Source organism: Carica papaya, chromosome 4 (assembly GCF_054855325.1).
Source record: "Carica papaya isolate Zhongbai chromosome 4, ASM5485532v1, whole genome shotgun sequence".
Classification (NCBI taxonomy): Eukaryota; Viridiplantae; Streptophyta; class Magnoliopsida; order Brassicales; family Caricaceae; genus Carica; species Carica papaya.
The window spans coordinates 21,661,883-21,679,450 of NC_142312.1; the positions used below are offsets into that span (position 1 = coordinate 21,661,883).

Here is a 17,568-nt window from a genome sequence, read left to right on the forward strand (position 1 = left end):
CCTTGATTTAGGGTACTTTCTTGGGATTGTTTTTGTGTTTTACAATTATTGTCAATTAGTTTTCTCTTCTTATGCAATAATTTAATTAAATATGTGAATCACTATTATTAGAATCTTATAATTCATTAATCTAATCATATGATTGGATTTAATTCAGTATCAAAATAACTTATATTGTATAAACTAATGAATTGTAATTTATTATAAATTGTCTATGAATTATAATAATTAATAAATAGTGAATTGCATGGTTCAATTACATCCATTCAATTCCTTCATTCTAATTAAAATTAGATTTAGTTAAATATGTAAATACCTTAATTTTATTTAACTACAAGTTATAATTTTAATGATAATATGAATAAATATCTTTTACTACTTTGAGAAGTATGGATTTCATGTAAAAATTATCATATATCTTACACAAATTAACTTTGAAAAAGAAGTATATTTATATAAATGAATCAATGTTCTTAAAATCTTACTATTCATTAACCCAGTTGTACAGTTGGATTTAATTCATAAGTATCATATATTCAAAATGTATAGTGAATCAGTAGCTATATCATTAATTGATTAAAAACTGTAATCATCAATGTTGGTAACTATCATGATTCAATTTAACCCAATACAATTTACTAAATTCAATTAAAACTATATTAATTAAATATAGAGATGATTAATTACTTTTAATTAATTACAAATTATAATTTGGGACAATGATATAAACAATTATCTTTTATTGTTTTGAAATGCATAGACTCGTGTAGAATGATAATATATATTGAACAATTTGCTTCAGAAAAAAAAATATATATATGTTTTCAAATTATCGGTAAAATATTATTATATATTATTAAGTATGTTAATTTTGATTTATTTAATAATACACGTATATAACAAAATTTATAGAAATTAATAAGCATATGAAACCCATAATTGTTACTGTAGCATGGGCTGTTTTTTTTTTCTTAAAAAAAAAAAAAAAAAAAAGAATAAATAAAACCTCGGTACACTACATGGGATGCTCAGTTGTCCTTTTCTTTATATATTTTGTTTATATGTTTGCTTTATATTATTTTCTGGTCGAAGTAGGGTATCTTGCACTTGTGCACATGCTTCCAAAAATAAATTATACATTTATTTTCTTTTTTCCTTATAGATAGACCAATTTATGATATAGGTTTTTACACACTTGAATGACGTAGAACGTTGATCATTGAACTATATACTCAGCCTTCATTAATTTGCTTTCCTTAATTATAGAATATGTTACAAGAATATTGTTTCTTTAAGGGTTAAATTTAGGTTTAAATATTCATTCTTTTTCATTTTTCTTCTCTTAAATACTCGAAAAAAAATTGGGTTTGGGTAATTTCATGAAACCTAAACCCAATTCATTATGTTTTATTAAAAACCCGAATTTTTTTTAAATCCGAGGTAGATTTTAATATTTTCATCATATTCAAATCTTTTTAAGAAACTAAATCAATCGAGACCCATTCATCGAACCCAATTTGAAGTAGATCATAGGCAAAAGTAAGATGAAATAGATGTAAGCAAAAGCAAAAAAAATATTGAAGTATAAATAGATTGAAGCACTACAAATCTACTATCTATATGATTTAGAAACCTTAACCTAAAAGTGAAAGCAAACAACAAAGCTTTATCAACTTGATTTGTAAGCAAACACAATAAAGATATAGACAACAAATGAAGATGATTTTCAAATAAGGCGTAGGTGAAGTAAAAAAAAAAACATATATATAACTCAAAGGGGAAAGAAAAGTAAATGTAAATTGTAGAAATATGGGTATGAATAGATATTATCTAAAATGTCAAGTATTAAGTAGACCATCTCTTACACCAGTGACAGGGAGGAAGCTTGGGTAAGAGTGGGAGATATCAAAGACCACGAGGGGTAAAAAGATGAAGTAGATCCTTTCTTACAGCAGTGGCATACAAGAGTCATTAGTGAGAGTATGAGAGACCAAGACAGAGAGATGTACTATTAAGTTAAGGTTATTTTAAAATCTAGTATATTTGTTTTTTTTTCTTAGAAATACTCTATCAACTCTTGTAACAGTTGATTTTTTTTTCTATCTAAACCTTTTTATATTTTTTACTATTTTTTTATTTTAACTTTATACTTTTAGATTTTTACCGAATCCATTTTCAATACTAATGACTGGGTATTAACTTCTGAATAAGACCGATAATTGCTAGCATGTAGCTGATGACATGTAAGTGATGACAGGTCATGTGACACGTCATCCATGTTAGATTAAAAATTTAAAAATTTTATTTAGGTTTCTAAAAATCATTTTTTTTCCATTTATCCCCTTGTTGCCCTCATTTTCAAAAATTATAAATCCCGATTTTAAAGTCACCTCCTCGTCATGTACTTCTTCTTCCTTCTCATTGTTTTCCCCAAAATCAAAATGGGAACATCATAATCTTCTTATCATCTCCTCTTCTTTGTCAATCGTGATCCCTAAAATAAACAAAGAAGTTCATGAAATCTTTACTAAGGGAAAGAAAAAACAGAGACAAGATAAATAGTAAATAATATTTATGGCTTTATATGAGTTTATGGTAAAATGATAAGATAGTATAAATCAATACTACATATAAAATTATAAATATTGTTTTTTGTTTGTTTTTTCTCTATATCTTTATTCTCTGCATGAAAATTTCATGATCGATAAGGAAAAAATAGGTAACTAGGAGGAAGATGCAAATAACGAAACAATGACTTTCAAATGTTAGAATTTCTTAGAAATTAAGGCATAAAGGAGATAGATGGCACAAAGATGATTTTCGAAAACTCAAATAGAAATTTTAAAATTTTTAATCTAGTATGGAAAATACGTAATCGTTCATAAGTTATGATTTTAACACATTATTGGTCATGCGCTTAGAAGTTAATGTCCTAACATATCCAGAAGTCAAAACCCTATTATTTGTGCTAATGGTGAATTTGATAAAAAAAATTAACATAAGAGGGTTAAAATAAACTAAAAAATTAGTATACGAACTTAGACAAAAAAAAAAAACCCAAGTCGCACAGGGGTTGATATGATATTTTTATCAAAGTTTTAATTTGATATGGATAATACGTCATGTAAGACATAATCACTTACATGTTATTATTTGGATACATCATTAGTCACTTGTTCAGAAATTAACTGACTCATAAATAACTGTTAATGTTAAAAGTAGAGTCAGCAAAAAATTGAAAATATAAAGTTAAAATTGGTTAAAAATTAGTGCATAAATATGAAAAGAAAAATCAACTAATATAGGCTGATAGAGTACTTTAGCCCATATTTTTCAATAAAAATTATATAAATATATACATAAACAAAAGCAAATGGGGTCAATTAGTTCTTTTTCCTCAAAAGGCAAACCGAATATGTTCAACATGACTTGACCCGACCCAAACTTGATTTTTACAGATTGTTAAACTCAACCTAACCTGATGCAATTTACAGGAAAAAATTGTAGACAGGACATAACATAATGGTTGGTTGCATTAGGTCACAAGTTGACTTGTTATCCCTATAAAAACAAAAATCAACTAAATATCATGCATATGTGTGCTAATTTTATTCAGACTAATTTGAATTATTTTGATCATGTAATTAAAACTCATTTTGAAATTAAAAATTCACTTTTAAAAAATGTCTAGGATTTTAAAATTATAGTTTAAACCTATTTTAGGCCCCAAACTTAAAACACAAAAACTGTTTTTTTTTTTTTCCTCACGCTTTGGCCTAACCATTTAAATTGTTGTGCAAAATAAAATTTAAACCCAATTGAAGATCTAACCCTAAATTGACTTCAGCTTAGCCCAAATTGAAGCCCAACCCATTAAATCTTGAGCCAGACTAGACTAGAATCATATTATAATTTTATTAAGATATGTTGATGTACATAAAAATTTTAATATATACAAAAAATAAAATATATATGTGAAAAAAAATTATGATGCTCGTTTTATAGTTTCATTAGTTGGGTTGTACAAGTAATTCAAAAACATCTATGTTCAATTTTTGAAAAAAAAAATGTTCTAACTAATGTCCTAATTATGGCTAATGTTACATTTTAGCCATAAATACTTTTAGGTTATAATTTTGTTCTCGAACATTTCATTTTGTTTCCAAAAAACATTTTAAAGTGAATAACATTAAATTTTCATTAACAAAAAAAAAACATAAATTGTTTGAGGTAAAGATGTTTTTGCTTAAAAATATGATAATTATGTGGTACCGAGTGATGCGGTTGGGGCACTAGACCATACTGTGGTGGTGACGGATGGTACTATGGAGGAGCAGGGTCATACTGGGGTGGTTCAGGATCCTCCCGCTGCAAGGGTGGCTCAACTTATGGTAGCGGGGGAGGGTCAGGTTGCTCTTTCTTTTCCTCCCAGGCTTGGTGGGCAGTGTTGAATCTCCCCGACATTTTAAATAATCGGTCAACATCCTCTCGAAGCATCATTCGTCATATCCACACCCTCAAAATTAAAATTGTCACCTAAATTTTGGGTAAGTTGTTGGTCATTCTCCTCAGTGCTCATTACATGTACATTGTCACTCTTCTTCCTTCCATACATTTCTAATATTTTGTCATAATTCCACACACATTTGTTCTTCAATTCAATTGCTTCTAGTTGAGCCTACGATGAAATAGTATGTTCACATTTAAATCGTATAAAATATTACAAACAACCTGTTACAGACTAAGTAATTTATTCTATTAGTTAATGCCACACCTCCTCTTCCACTTTAAATCTTTCAGTTGTCAGATTTTAGGCAAAACCACTCAATCTATGTTTGAAAACGTCACACCATTTGGAGAATTGTCTTTTTAAATTTTTAATAAAGTTATGGATTTGTTTTTTGTCAATGGTCGTGTTTGGAAATGCATTCCTCAGCTCAGTCACAATATAATCAATAGCTTGTGTGGTGAATCTCCCACTAGATCTATGGACTAACAAATGTTGATCGTAGCATCTATTAATACATCATCCATAAAATCTGTCCAATGGACATTGTTGCTCCATTCATCTACAGATCTGTTCCTTCTTGCGAATTTCTAAAACACGCAACAGAACACCAATAAATATAATCATTTTAAAGAACAATATATACCGAAATATAATGCGATTACAACAAAATAAATTCTAAATTATATTGTTCAATTAAAATATTAATGTTACACACAAATCATAAACAATACAAACGTCATAAACAACATAATTGGTTCAAAATGTAATCAAACATTGTAAGTAGCTCACATATCAGCTACTATATGATCTCTAATAGTTTTCCCTCTCCTTGTTTCCTCACTATTATCCCTAATGTTACATTGATTTTGTTCATTAGGATAAACGTGTTGAAGTTCTTCATCAACCTCTACAAGGAGTTCATCATTTGGATCCTCTTCCCGTAAATAGTTGTGCAAAATACAACAAACAAATATAATGCGATTAAGAGCCTTGAGACGATAATGAGGTTCAGTAGAACTTTAAATAATTAAAAAATATTTCTTAAGAACTCCAAAAGCACATTCAATTGCATTACATAAAAAAGCATGACGAAGATTAAATAACTCATGAATATTGCATGGTAGATTCCTTGAGTATTTGCTCAAATGGTAACGTTCTCCCCTGTATAAAGTAATTGTAACGACCCCGAAATGTCTAAAGTAAATAAATTATAAATTAAGCGTATAAGCAAAATGAATGGTTAAGATTTATATTTCTAATACAATAACTTAAAGTACCGAATAGTGCTACGGTAATTACCCTTTTGAAAGAAATATAAAGAAAATAAGGAAATAAGTAGAAAATAAATAAAACTAGCATTCTACTCGCAGCCTTCTTGTGGATCGGGCTCTGAATCCTAATTCTCTTGATCTGAAATTGTTAAATAAGAAATGAGCTATACTAACCTAGTAAGAATATCACGCTACTCACCGACACAGAAATGAAGATTTGTAGAAAATCAAAACAAGTAATGAGATACTTAATTAAACAAATTCATTTATGATAACCAAAATCTTTATCATCCACTTACCATAACGAGATTTATAAAAACAACCTATAGAATAACGTTCTCCCCTATATAGAGTAATTGTAAAGACCCTAAAATGTCCAAATGAAATAAATTATAAATTAAACGCAAAACTAAAATGAATGGTTAAAGTTTACATTCCTTACACAATAACTTAAAGTACCGAATAGTGCTACGGTAATTACCTTTTTGAAAGAAATACAAAGAAAATAAGGAAATAAGTAGAAAATAAATAAAACTAGCATCTTCCTCGCAACTCTTTTGTGGATCGGGTTTTGGATCTTGGTCTTCTTGATCTGAAATTGTTAAATAAGAAATAAACTACACTAACTCAGTAAGAATATCACACTACTCACCGATACGAAAATGAAGGTTTCTATAAAATCAAAATAACATATAGAGCACTTAATTAAACAAATTCATTTATGATAACTAAAATCTTTACCATCCACTTACTACAATGAGATTTATAAAAATAACCTATATAGACAATAACATAGTACTTATCATAATTTCATATGCAATCGATAACATGCACACATTATAAATCCATATTCAATAAATCAAACAACAACTGTCCATTTCTATCAGCCTGCTAGTATCCATAGGGGTTCATAGGGATGTTCCCGCTACGCGTGAACCCTTCTCAATTAACGGGTCGTTCCCATACCCCGTCCGGTATGAGGGTGAAACGGGCTGTCCCCATACCCTGTCCAGTATGAGTGCCAAATTACCTAATTTCGATACCTCATCCGATATGATACAACGTTCACGTAGGATTTCCTATGGATTCGATCCGTCCACCATCTCCCAAGATATCCAGTAAGGCTGTCGTTTTCATCCATTCACTTAATCACAAAATTTTTCATTTACTCTTACCCTCCAATTTCCCAATTCAACCATAACTATACAAAATAAATAATACATGCATTCAAAACTATAAAATCAATCAATCAAATACTGTCATGCATTCAAACCGTAGAAACAATCAACAAAAACAATAGTAGATAATTTCTGATTCTTACTCCATTAGTAACCCGTAATTAATTATAAATATTTTCTAAATTGCACAAAATACCGTATTAATTTTAATATGACTTCAATTCCATAACAGAGAATAGAGTGAGGGATTCTTACACAATTTGATACCCGAAAAGCTAAACTGTTGACTGCGCCTACTAGCGGTCCCACTGGTTCTCTAAATTTTTTCTTTGGGAATTAAAATGTGCTAAAAATACCTACAAATATCTCAAAAATTTAAAATCAGTCTCAGGACCCATTTTTGGCCAATTTCATAATTCTGGCACGACAGCTCCGCAGTGCTTCGGCAATGGCGTCGTCGCCCACGGCGACGGTCCAACTCGAGTCGGCTATTTTTGGCCGATTTTGTATCAATCCCTGCGAGAAAGTACATTAAGGGATCTCGATTGACAAAAAAAAATACAAAAAACTGAAACTCACTTGCAGCAGGGCTCTCTAGTGCAGCAGCTCCTTCGGCTCACGTTACAGTTAGGTGTTTTGCTCCGGTCAACCTGTAGAGAAGAAAACAATGATAACAATTGTGGAAAAAGTACGCAAAACGGGAATCGGGAAATGCCTCATCGAAGGCGACTTTTAAAATTCCCTGCAGTGGTGGTGTCGGGCTTTGCCCACAGTTTTCGGCCAATCGGCCGACTCTTTTACTCCGATTTGGTCACGGAGGTGTTTAAAATTGAATTCCGAACAAAGAAAAAAGTTTTTACCTTTTTTGGCAATCGGAAGTAGCTCTGGTGCAACAGCGGGTGGCGATGGCTCTCATTCCCGACGGCTGGGTCTTCTTCTCCAGCGAAGGTGTCTGGCGGCTAAGGTTAGGGTTTGGTGTAAAGAGAGTTATTTATATCCGTCTCCATTTAATTTGGGTCGTCCATCGTGTTTGATCTGAACCATCCGATCGCGATTAAATAGGGAGTAAATCTGGATTGTCCATCGCGATCCAATCTGGACCGTCCGATTGCGTTTAAATAGGATATAGATCTGGACCGTTGATCCTGTTTAAATCTAACTGTCCGATTGCATTTGGGGAGGGAATGCATCCAGGTCGTCCATGAATGTGAGAACGGATCTAGGTCATTCGATCGCAGGCACGCAAATCTCACGCGTGGCACCGTGTCAGTGTCCGATACCACGCAGTGCATTCTAGTTCGTCGGGGCTGCTGATCAAGCATCCTATGAGGCATAAGTTTTCTAAATTGCATTTTAACTCCCTTTTTCCGAAATTAAATTTGGGCATTATAACTCTCCCGCCCTTAAAAGAAATTTGGTCCCTCAAATTAGTCTCTCTCACTCACAATCAAACAGTTGGAGATGTTGGCCTCTGAAATCCAATTCTAGCTCCCATGTGGCCTCTCTCAGTGTGTGATTCTGTTATATGACCTTAACAAAAAGAATTTTCTGGTTGCAGAGTAATCTGCTCTTTCGATCTACAATACCGACCGGTACTCCCTCGTATGACATATCCTCCTGGAGTGGAAGAGGCTCGTAGGCCAAGACGTGAGAGAGGTCCAAGTTGTACTTGCATAGCATAGACACATGAAACACATTATCGATCCTGAAAAGTTCTGGAGCTAGTGGCAGTCTGTAGGCGGCGGTACCAATTCTGTCTAAAATCTCAAATGGTCCAATAAAGTAGGAGCTTAGTTTTTCACTCTTGTCAAACCTGCTAATTCCCTTGAAATGAGTGACCTTAAAGAACGCCCGATCGTCTTTCTCAAATTTCAAGTCCATCCTCTGAGTGTTCGCATAACTCTTATGTCTGCTCTGAACCTTCTGAATATTCTTTCTTCCTAATCTTAACGATTTTGGTTGTAATCTCCATTACAAGGTCTGAGCCGAATAGTTTTCTGTCACCCACTTCTTCCCAACAAATCAACGATCTACATTGGCGGCCATACAATGTCTCATACAGAGCCATGCCAATACTTACTTAGTAACTGTTGTTGTAGTCGAACTCTATCAGGGGTAAATGGTCATCACAATGGCCCCTAAAGTCAAGAACGCATGCTCGAAGCATATCCTCAAATGTGCAGATCATCCTTTCTGACTGTCCATCGGTGTAAGGGTGGAATGTAGTATTAAGGACAGTTTCATTCCCATAACTTGCTGGAAGCTAAAACATAACCGAGAAGTGAACCTGAGGTCCCTGTCAGACACTACTGTCACTAATACTCTATGTAATCTGACTATTTTCAGGATGTACATTCTTGTCAACTTGTCTAATGGATCGATCATCCTGATGGCCAAGAAGTGGGAAAACTTGGTAAGCCTGTCAACAATTACCCAAATGGCATCATGTCCTTACCATGCCTTAGGCGATCCTATCACAAAATCCATGGTAATATGTTTTCACTTCCACTCCAGAATTGGTAATAGTTAAAGTAGCCCACCTGGGCGTTGATGCTCTGTCTTGACTTGCTGACATACCAAACACTTAGAAACAAAGTTAGTTATATCTCTTTTCATCCCGTTCCAGCAAAATCAGGGTCGCATACTTTGATACATCTTAGTACTCTCAGGATATATGGTAAATTTTGAGCTATGAGCATCTGCCATGATGTCCTTTTTCAACTCACTATCACCTGAAACACACACTCTGTCCTGAAATCTAAGTAACCCATCGGTAGAGACTCAGAATTCTTAGTCAACTCCCTGTTCTGCATCTTTCTTGAGGGCTGCTAGGATAGAATCGGTGGACTGACCTTCTTTTATTCTCTAGATCAACTCCGACTAAATAGTCAAGTGGCCTAGATATGTGACTCTCTTCAGGTCCTGAAGTCGTACCTATTGTGCGGCCCCTATCTGCTTGCATTCTGAAACCATCAAATGGACTAATGTACCTGCATTTTTCCTACTGAGTGCGTCGGCTACCACGTTACCCTTACCCAGGTGATACAAGATGTCGCAATCATAGTGCTTGAGGAGTTCTATCTACATTCTCTAACGCATGTTGAGATCCTTTTGAGTGAATATGTGTTTCAAGCTCTTATGATCGGTATCGATCTGAAAAGTCTCTCCATATAAGTAATGGCGTCAAGTCTTCAAGGTATAGATGATTGCGGCAAGTTATAAGTCATGGGTGGGGGAGTTTTTCTCATGATTTTTTAACTGTCTGGACCCATAGACTATGACCTTCCCATACTGCATCAAAACACAACTCAACCCTAGGTAGGAGGCATCATTGTAAACTGTATATCCACCCAATCTGCTCGACAATGCTAATATCAGTGCGGTAGTCAACCATCTCTTTAGTTCTGAAAAACTTTTTTCACAGTTCTCATTTTACTCAAACTTGACGTTCTTCTTTGTGAGCCAAATTAGAAGAGCAGCTAGATTAGAAAACCCTTCCACAAACCTGTGACAATAACCTGTCATCCTCAGAAAGCTACGGATCTCCTTAACCGATGTCAATTTTTTCCATCCGAGTACTGCTTTAACTTTTTTGGAGTTCACTGACACTCCATCCTTTGATATGATGTGTTCTAAGAAGGTATTCTGCTCAAGCTAGAACTCACAATTACTCAACTTTGCATACAGCTTCTTTTCTCTAATAACCTGCAAAACCTGAGTCAGATGGTGAGCGTGTTCCTCTCTGCTTTTTGAATAGACTAAGATATAATCGATGAACACAATAACAAACTGATCTAGAAATTATCTGAAAATCCTATTCATCAAGTTCATGAAGATGGCAAGAGCATTGGTTCGTCCAAATGGCATGATTAGGAACTCATAGTGTCCATACCTAGTTCGAAAGGCTGTTTTAGGAATGTCTTCTACCCTGATTTTTACCTGATAGTAACCTGAACGCAAGTCTATCTTGGAGAAGACCTTATTACTCTATAACTGATCAAAGAGGTCATCGATCTTAGGGAGGGGGTACTTGTTCTTGATTGTGACCATGTTCAGGCCTCTGTAGTCAATACATAACTTTAACGTCCCATCTCCTTTTCTTGCAAATGTGACTCCGGCACCTCAAAGGGATACACTGTGTCGGATGAATTTACTGTCCTGCAATTCAGTGAGTTGTTTTCTTAGTTCCTCCATCTCAACACGACTCATGCGATAAGAAGCAACCGAAATAAGTTAGGTGCCTGCATGAAGGTCTATGGTGAATTCGACTTCTCTGTCTACTGGCAGTGCAGGTAGTTCATCCAGAAACATATGTGAAAACTACTGGAATATCTTGAATACAAATTTCTTTTTTGGGTTTACCTAGTTAGAGAAAACAGCTGGGTTAAAGTACTTGATAATAAGAAAATTTGTCATAAGGGAACAAATATTAAATGATTTTATTAATTTGTTAATGACTCCTCATTAGGAGGGTTGAATACAACCTTTTTACTAAAACAATCTACGGTGGCATGATATGCCGCTAGCTAGTTCATTCATAAAATTACATCAAAATCTCCCGTATCAATTTTTATCAGGTCCACACTCAATTGTCTATCTGCTATATTTATGACATAGACTCTATATACAACCTCTCCCAATAGTGTCCTACTCCTAGGAGTAGACACAAATAACACAGAATCAAGTTTCTCAGGTAATACATTTAATTTTGATGCAAAAACATGTGAAACAAATGAATGCGATGCACCAGTATCAATCAAAACATGAGCAAGATGGTTACAGATAGTGTACATATCTTATACCACGTCCGATTTGGCTTCTACATCCTGCTAAGTGAGATTATAAGCCCTACCCTTGATAAGAGGTCTGGCTTGGTTTTGGTTCCTCGAGCACTCCCTTGCAGAATATTGGGTGCTACCACATATGCGGCAGGTATTGTTGAAGCGATAGCAGGGTCGGTCCCCATGATCCTTACCATAATGCTGACAAATTTTACCACGTCCTGCTGCTGGAACCTGTGGGACAGCCTAAGTCATCAGCCTGGGTCTATTGTTTTGTTGAACAGGTGCAGTAAGTGCTGGTCTGCGGTGTGAGGCTGAGAACTTGAGGTTCCCTACTGCTTAGGAGAAAGTGTGAAGGCTCCTCTCCACTAACTGTATCTTAGCCAGAACAATCAAATAAATACTGAACTTGAGCACAATCAACTGCTGTCTGATCTCAGGACGGAGACCCCACTCGAACCTTCTAACCTTCCTGCCTTCATCCATCATGCTCTCAGGAGAATATCGACTCAACTCTAGGAACTTGCAAACATATTCTAATACAGTCATGTCCTCTTGGACCAAGTGTACAAACTACATCTCCTTCAAATGTCAGAGATGCTCTGGAAGGTACTCTACATGAAAGGTCGTTAGGAACTATTCTCAAGTGACTGGAAAGAGCAGGTTGGTCTGCTTGAGTTGCTACCAGCGGTCTGCTTCTCCCACTAGCATGTAAGTAGCAATATTGACCTTCTGTTCGGGAATCACCCCAAGAATCTTGAAGGTCTTTTCTGTCTCAGCTAACTAGAGCTTGGCCTCTTTAAAGGAGGATCCCCTTACAAAAGTAGATGGATTTAGTCTTTTATACCTTTCTATATAGCCTGGGTCCATCATGAGAGGAGCTGGGTTTCATGGATGAGGGACTAGACTGTACTAAGGGTGGACTGGATGGGCCTGCAGTGGTACTTAATGATACGATAGAAGCACCGGATTGTACTGTGGTGGTGCCAGGTGATGCGGTGGCTGGGGCACCGGATCATACTGTGGTGGTGCCGTGTGGTACTGTGGATGAGCAATGTCATATCGAGGTGGCTCAAGATCCTCCCGCTGCAGGGGTGGCTCAACCTGTGGCAGCGAGAGAGGGTCAGGTAGCTCCCTCCTTTCCTCTTGTGTCTGCTGGACAGCAATGAGTCTCTCCACCATCTCTAAAAACTGGTCAACATCCTCTCTAAACGAACCCTCTGGGCTGCTCGGTTTAATGGGGGTCTTCCTCTCCTCATCTATCAGTACCTGCATTTCATAAGGAATGGTTGAGTGACAATTCATTATTTTTTATGTTTCCTAAGGATTTTGTGTAAGGAACGGGTCCGAGGAACGTGTCTCTAATACCAACTATAACGACTCCGGAATGTCCAAATAAAATAAATTATAAATTAAGCGCATAATCAAAATAAATGGTTAAGGTTTACATTTTTTACAAAATAACTTAAAGTACCAAATAGTACTACGAAAATTACTTTTTTGAAAGAAATACAAAGAAAATAAGGAAATAAGCAGAAAATAAATAAAACTAGCATTTTACTTGCAACCCTCTTATGGATCGGGCTCTAAATGCTAGTTTTCTTGATCTAAAATGGTTAAATAAGAAATAAGCTACATTAGCCTAGTAAGAATATTACTCTACTCACCGACACAAAAATGAAGGTTAGTAGAAAATCAAAACAACTAATGGAGCACTTAATTAAAAAAAATCATTTATGATAACCAAAATATTTACCATCCACTTACCATAGCAAGATTTATAAAAACAACCTATAGATATAATAACATAGTACCTATCATGATTTCATATGCAATCGGTAACATGCACACATTATAAATTCATGTTCAATAAATCAAATAACAATTGTCTCTTTCCATCAGTCTGCTGGTATCCATGGGGGTTTATAAGGATGTCTCCGCTACGCATAAACCCTTTCCTTTAACATTCTCAATTAAGGAGTCGTCCCTGTACCCCGTCCAGTATGAGATAACATTCACGGTAGGATTCTTTATAGACCCGGTCCGTCCATCATCTCCCAAGATATCTAGTAAGGCTGTCGTTTTCATCTATTCACTTAATTACAAAATTTTTCATTTACTCTTAGCCTCCAATTCTCCAATTCAATCGTAACCATATAAAACGAACAATACATGCATTCAAAACTATAAAATCAATCAATCAAATACTATCATGCATTTAAACCATAGAAATAATCAACATAAACAACAGTAGATTGATAGTATTCAAACCGTAGAAATAATCAACAGAAATAATAGTAGACAATTTTTTGTTCAGCCTTCATTAATAACTCATAATTAATTATGAATATTTTCTAAATTGCACAAAACATCGTATTAATTTTAATTTGCATTTAATTCCATAACAGTGAATAGAGTGAGGGATTCTTATACAATTTGATGCCTAGAAAGCTAAGGTATTGACTGCGCCTACTGGTGGTCCCCGAGTTCCCTAAATTTTTTTTTTGAAGATTAAAACACGCTAAAAGTACCTACAAATGTCCTAAAAATCTAAAATCAGTCTCAGGACCCATTTTTGGCAAATTTTATAATTCTGGCACGGTGGCTCCGCAGTGCTCCGACAACGGCAGCAACGCCCGCGGCGACGATCCGCTTTGGGTCGGCTTTTTTCAACTATTTTCGGCCGAATTCGGTCGATTTTGCATCAATCCCTACAAAAAAAAATACGTTAAGAGGCCTCGGTTGGCCGAAAAAATACAAAAAACTAAAACTCACCGGCGGCGTGGCTCTCCGGTGCGGCAGCTCTTCCGACTCACGTTGCGGTTGGGTGTTTTGCTCCAGTCAACCAGTAGAGAAAGAAACGGTGATCACAATGGTAGAAAAATTACGCATAATGGGAATCGGGAAGAGCCTCATCGGAGGCGATTTTTGAAATTCTTTGCGACGATGCCGTCGGACTTTGCCTGCGGTTTTCAGCCAATTGGCTAGTCTTTTTACTCTGATTTGGCCATGGGGGTGTTTAAAATTGAATTCCGAGCAAAAAAAAATGTTACCTCTTTTGGCATTCGGAAATAACTCCGACACAGCAGCGGGTGGCGGCAGCTCTCGTTCCCGGCAGCTGGGTCTTCTTCTCCGGCGAGGATGTCTGACAACTAGGGTTAAAGTTTGGTGTGAAGAGAGTTATTTATATCTGTCCCCATTTAATTTGGGTCATCTATCGCATTTAATCTAAATCGTCCGATCGCAATTAAATAGGGAGTAAATCTGGACCATCCATTACAATCTAATCTCGACCATCTAATCGCGTTTAAATAGGAAGTAGATCTGAACCGTTGATTGCATTTAAATCTTGTTGTCCGATCGCGTTTCGAGAGGGAACGCATCCAGGCTGTCCGTGCGCGTGGGAATGGATCTGGGTCATTCGATCGCCAGCACGCGAATCGCCTGCGTGGCCTCCCGCATGGCACCACGTCAGCGTCCGTTGCCACGCGACGCATTTTGGTTCGTTGGGGCTGCTGACCGGACGTCCTACATGGCAGAAGTTTTTTAAATTGTATTTTAACCGCCGTTTTTCGATTTTTCTTTCGAAAATACCCTCATAACCGAAATTTTCACCCATTTTTTCCAAATTCGTTTTCAATTTCATTCTCCATCAAATTTTCTTCAATTTTATACTAAATTAAAATTAAAAAATTACAATCATAAATTATTTAATTTATATTAAATTAAATTAGGGCGTTACAGTAATTATTCTACCTCGCAACATAAACCAACATCCACAAAGTAGAACTTACCTATATACAATGAATAAATTGAGTTATAACTTTTTCTTCAAACTTATATATTATATATTAAAATTCAATATATTTTGATTATCTTCGGAAATAACTAAAAGATCCTTAAATCTATTTAATGCATACTTTAATATTTTTGAATCTGATGTGGTCCCCTTCCACTGAGTTAAGAAGTATGAAAATTTTAAATCGAACGTACAAGTTGCCAATATATTTTGTATGGGAAAATCTTTTCTACAACGAAACCGTGGGGCATCATTTCTAAACACTTTCGTACGTATCTGTGTTCCATCAATTGCATCAACACAATCCTGAAATTAAGTACTCTCTAATTAATTAAACTTATAGTTATTTAAAAAAATTTAATTAAATTTGTACGTTATGAAAAATAATTATAAATTAAATAACTTATATATTTACCTTAAAAAGTAGAAAAAATATAGGATTATTAGCTATTTCTGAAATCACTTGTGATCCATCTGGTTGATTAAGAAATTTATCTATCATTTGTACTGTACATCGTAGCACATTATGGAAATGGTGTTTGTTGTCTCTTCGAATCGTCGAAAATGCCAAGATATGACTCGATTTCTCTCATTGTGTCCTAATAAGTAAAATGTCTCGACAACTTATTCCTCCACAGTTGCACGAACGATGGGACTAAGTCTACCATTTATAACTAGCAGACAATATAAATTCATAAAGGTTAGAGTTCTCATCCTAATAATGTGCCGACAAGACTTACTTGAGAACAAACTTTTCATAAGTTTATCTCGAACTTTCTCTCTCTAGTTGTAATTCATGAGTAAGCAGAAACTTTCTCCTTCTATGAACACAACTCGCTACAAGCATGATAAAGTACCCTGCTAAAATAGCTACATGTTGCCTATGATCCATCTTTCTAACCTTATGGGGAAACAGAAACAATACCAAATAGAAGGTGAAGTTTATTGTATGAAGCAATAAAAAACAAGAATAAGTTTTTGCAAATAGATCCTCAATCAAAAATTTTACGCATAGACAACATAAAATATCTCAATACATGGACTGAGATATAGATATCATGTTCACATGCATGTATAGCCATCAGAATAACATGATTACCAAAAGACAACATATAATATCTTACCAATAATTATGTAAGATTCATTTTTAAAACTTGTATGCATCTGATATGTAACCAAGCTTTTCTTAAGCTTACCAATAATTAATGTAGAGGTCCTTCTATTATATAGACTAATAAAAATTTGGTAATTCTCTCTCTCTACATATGTATAATATATATATGTACATACACACATACCCATATAAAGAAATAGTAAGAAAATGCCTAATTGGATATTTGTTCACTCTATTCGTCAAGGAAATTATAATCCTAATGGATATTTGGAGCAATATTTCATAAAAAAATCACTGTACTCAAACAAGAAAATAGGATACAGAGTTCTAGACAGAACCGAATCTCATAAATTCTGCTTAGTGATTAGCAATAAATCAATCATGATAAACAACTTATACCTCGAACACCAGAGCACCAACAAGATCATAATGGCCCTTACTGATAAAATTCCATACCAAAAGAATCCAAATTATTGCTCGATTAACCTGAAATTTTCAAACTAGCAATGATTGCAAATACTAGCATGGTACTGTATATACTTAAAACCTTATTAGCTCAACATATACAGATGATGGTGTCATGTCGACTAGTCAGCAAAATAACCCTACACAGGCTAAATAACAAATCAATTTCATTCAAGCATTTCAACTTCTATTTGAGACTTAATAGAACCCATCTTGCACAGAAGTAAAGATTGGTAGAAAATCAAAACAACTAATGGAGCAGTAGATTTAAACCAATATATTTATTAACAATAAAACTATTTACCCTTTTACTTACCATCAGGGAATTTATGAAACTAATCTATAAAGACAATAACATCATACAGATCATAACTTCATGTACAATCAATAACATAGAACATATCATAAATTTATATTCATTAACAATAACTAAATCATAATCGTTTCTCA

The 17,568-nt window shown here is 34.7% G+C and overlaps 1 long non-coding RNA gene across 2 annotated transcripts; it reads right to left on the bottom strand.

Annotated features, from left to right (window-relative positions):
• Positions 1 to 5,168: 5,168 nt before the first annotated feature.
• Positions 5,169 to 17,330, bottom strand: LOC110808372 (uncharacterized). 2 transcript variants are annotated; one of them, XR_002538610.2, is made up of 5 exons: positions 17,053 to 17,330; positions 7,820 to 13,009; positions 7,539 to 7,609; positions 7,215 to 7,475; positions 5,169 to 6,373 (listed from the first exon to the last, which is right to left on the bottom strand). It is a non-coding gene; the product is annotated as an uncharacterized LOC110808372 (long non-coding RNA). The 2 variants fall into 2 exon arrangements; XR_015818534.1 differs by having other exon boundaries at positions 5,169 to 7,475.
• Between the last annotated feature and the right edge of the window lie 238 nt (positions 17,331 to 17,568).